Genomic DNA, 4,271 nt, shown 5'->3' on the forward strand with positions numbered 1-4,271 from the left:
CATCTCATTACTATTTCAGGCCACACGCCAAATTGTATTTATCAAATATGGCTTTTCTCAAAAATATAAATTTTATGAAAATAGTTATTTATATTTTTTTACTTTACCTTTGTAGAATAATACTTCAGAATATATTAAATAAATTTGTTAACAATTCATCCTTCCTATAACTACACTTGTCTCTACTCTACACTATAATATAAGAACAAACAAATCCCTATCAGAGTGTTTTAATAAAAAAAAAATTGATCATCATTCTCATTTATGCATACTAGCTCTCTCTTATATTACAAACAACATCTAACAACTATTAACACATAATAATTCTATTATTTTCTTATAGGATAATAAAAGCGTAGTATTTTTACTATTGATTTAATCAGTATTAAGTCAGTTTATCTGTAAAACATAATTAAGGTGTAATTGGGCTTCCTTTGAGTTTTACGAGTGTATCCATAATAACGAAGATCTAACCAAAAGATATAAATAGTAACAATAGTCAAGCGTTACATGTAATTTTTTCAAGTCTCACACCTGCAGATCCTACTCGGACTAACTTGAGCATCAAAGTATATTTATAGGTTCCTTCAGTCATTTAGCATAAACGAAAGGATCGAAACTGAAATATCATTCAACCTGGAAACCGAGAAGACCGAAAGAAGAAGATAAGAAAGTCAGTACAGGAGGAATCCAACCACGTAAAAACAATATTATTTACGCATCGAAGTATTTTTGCATATTTGTCGAGTCATTTAGTAGAAGTAAAAGGATCGAGACTAAAAGATCATTCAACCTGGAGACCAAGAAGACCAAAAGAAAAATATAAGAAAGTCAGGAAGAATTCAACCGCATAGTAATATTTACTGTTACCAAAAATTTAAAATATAAAGATAGGTGTTTTAACATGTTTAGAAGGCATAGGTGTCTCTAAAAATATGAACGCATATTAACAACCTTCCTTTAACAGAGTATGTAGTGTAAAATGAAATGAAACATATGTGAAATTAAGGATTAAACTAAAATCACAACTTTTTAAAAGATATGAAATGAATTTTTAAAAAATGGAAGAAACAGAAGTGCATGTAAAAGTAAAGGTTAGGGCAAAGGAACGTATTAGTAACGTTACTAGTGTAATAAAAAAATAAATAAAAAAGTGGGAAAGAAAGAGGTGGGAAGAGTCACGTGTACATAATAGTAATATTATTATTGAGTTCCGTGTCTCATGTGATATCTTCTTTTTATATGTTTACGTGCGTTCATCATATCCACTAATTAATAATATGAACTAATTTTTGTAAATCACAACATATTAATAGTAATTAATTTTATGGATTGAGATTAGTGAAGTAGGAAAAATGGTGTATGACTTTGACATTCCATTCGTGTATTAATTGTGTGCATGGATTCAAAAGTGGGAAGAAGATTTAAATTCTGGTCTTATTTCTTAGCACGTGTTTGGAATAAGCATTATTATTATTATTCTTTGGGTGCAAATGCAAAATGCAGATGCAAGTAGCAAGAAGAGGATTTGGCAAGTTGTGGTGGGCCCAGTTTGTGAGAACTCCAAATGGGAAGAACTTTCCTCTTGTGTTTAATTTTAACAACCAGTGAAGAAAGGCAAAAAGTAATTAAAGAAAGAAAGAAGAAGAAAAAAAGAATGGGAAACAAACAAACAAACAAGGAATGTGCACGAGGATTGACTTCTCTATGACTCACCAAACCTCATTATTCCTGTCTGTCACTTTCTTTTGTCGGCACATTACTCTAATTTTAACATACCTAACACATTCTTCAAATTATATTTCTAAATACTTTTTCTTCTTTGCAAAAATAAGTAACTCTGGTAACACAAATTCAAATTATCATTTCTTCTTACAACTTATTCGAGATACAGTCTTTTCTTCAATTTCAGATGTTTTTTTTTAGTTTAGAGAAGATGAGATATCTGCAAAGATAATCTGAAATTTAAGTCAGATGAGATAAGTTTAATCGGTACATTTTAAAATTTAACAATCATTATCTTTTATTATTGAATTTCCTCTTATTTATATTTGTCTACGGAGTCTTGTACTGTCAGAAGAATTAGTGTATGTCAAATAATTATTTAATTATGTTTTTGTATGTTTTAATTATGATTAATATTTATAATCTATTATTTGACATGACTGTTACTCTTTTAGTGAGAAGTCGTTAGACTACATGGTGGCCAATTACTCGACCTTCCGATTTTTTATAAAACATCACTTAAATATGACTCACATCTTTCTTAGTTGTAAGTGATTATTTTTGGTAAAACACCACTTAAGTGTCATTCACATTGTTAACATATTTAATTTTCTATTTTAAATTATTGAGTTTTGTTTGTTTGACCCAACTTTCCTTTTCTGATTCAGTTAGGTCTTAATCTTTTTCTTATATATTCACCATGTATTTTACTCTCTAATATATAAGTGAATAAAAGTTTATTTGATATTTATTTTTCTCTACAATTGGGGTTCATCAAAACCTCTATTTCTCCATTATGATTATGTGCGATTACGTACGCTACATTAAAGCATCACATTAGCCAATGAATATTATTCATCTTCATTTACTGTAATATGGTATCAGAGCCATTTCGATCCTATCCTAGCGAGTGTTTGTTGGCCTATCGTGCCACCCGCTATCGGGCCATTATCGGACCACCCATAATATGTTATCCCACGCACGAGCTGTCACTCTGAGGGAGGTGTGTTGGAGATCCCACATCGATGAAGACATTTCATTGTATATAAGTGGGTGCAAACCTTAACCTCATGAGCCGGTTTTATGGAGTTGAGTTAGACTTAAAGTCCACTTCGTAAGAATATTCAATGTGTATTTGTTATTTAAGTTTAAATAATAAATAATTAAAACAATTACGATACGGATATAACTAAAAACAATATATATTGTCATAGGTTTGATATATATATATATATGAGAAAAACCAAAGTATATAACCAAACCATTTAAAGAAACAAAATTGAATCTTCCTAATGTGTTTAGTAAAATAAATATCAACTTTCAAAATCGTCTAAATTTCTATGACGGCTCATTCTCAAATTACTTGGAAATGATAATTTACCACTAAAACTATATTAAGAATTAGATTTTAAATTTAATTTAATATAATAAAAAATTTTATAAAATAAAATTTGTAAACCCTTAATTACTATAAAATAATTTTATTTTTAGTATTTCTAGTAAGATGGACACTAAATTTTCCAATTTTTTTAATATTCTAATCATAATCATGTTTCAACAATAACATATTTTTTTTATCAACTTCAGCAATAACATGTATATATATATAACCATTGATTGATTTCTTCTATCTCCAGGTAGAATTTGGAATTCATTAAATTCATTACAAACACCCACATTGGTTTGTATTCCATATTATAATTTTCTAATTACAACACACATCTCAGAAAAAAATATTTCAATTTTCTTGTATCGAATCATGGTTTGAAACAGGGAAACATTGTAATCCCAAACAAATAAAAGAAAACGATGACAATATGGGTGAAAGATACCACGATTATCATTAACCATATTTACATCACACTAAAAGTTCATGTATAATAAAAATGACACATGCTTTTAAATAATAAAATGGACACTTTGATTCGAAAAACTTTTAATATCTTTTCCATTGTATCTTACAAATAATATCATTTACAAATAAGAAAGATGTGTAAATGAAGATGAATAATATTCCTTGTCTAATGTGGTGCTTTAATGTAGCGTACAATGAAGAAAAAAAGGTTTTGATATTGTAGAGAAAAATAAATATAAAAGAAACTTTTATTCACTTGTATATTAGAGAATAAAATACATGGTGTATATATAAGAAAAAGATTAAGACCTAGCTGAAATAGAAAAGGAAAGTTGGGCCAAACAAACAAAGCCCAATAATTTAAAATAGAAAATTAAATATGTTAACATCCCTCAAACTGGGGAGTAGATATTTGTCAGTTGAGAGTAGAGAACTGCGGAAGCAAGGGGCTTGGTGAATATGTCAGCAACTTGCATTGCAGAAGTAATGGGCAGTAGTTTGAGGAGACCAGAGTTAAGTTTTTCACGAACTAGGTGACAATCAATTTCGATGGGCTTGGTTCGTTCATGAAAAACTTGATTGGAAGCTATTTGGAGGACGGATTTGTTGTCACACTACAGGATTGCAGGCTGGGAGAGAAGAAGATGTAAACAACCATTGTAGCTCACATGTGGTGATGGCAAGTGTTCTA

This window comes from Phaseolus vulgaris, chromosome 5 (genome assembly GCF_051622355.1).
Source record: "Phaseolus vulgaris cultivar YP4 chromosome 5, ASM5162235v1, whole genome shotgun sequence".
Lineage (NCBI taxonomy): Eukaryota > Viridiplantae > Streptophyta > Magnoliopsida > Fabales > Fabaceae > Phaseolus > Phaseolus vulgaris.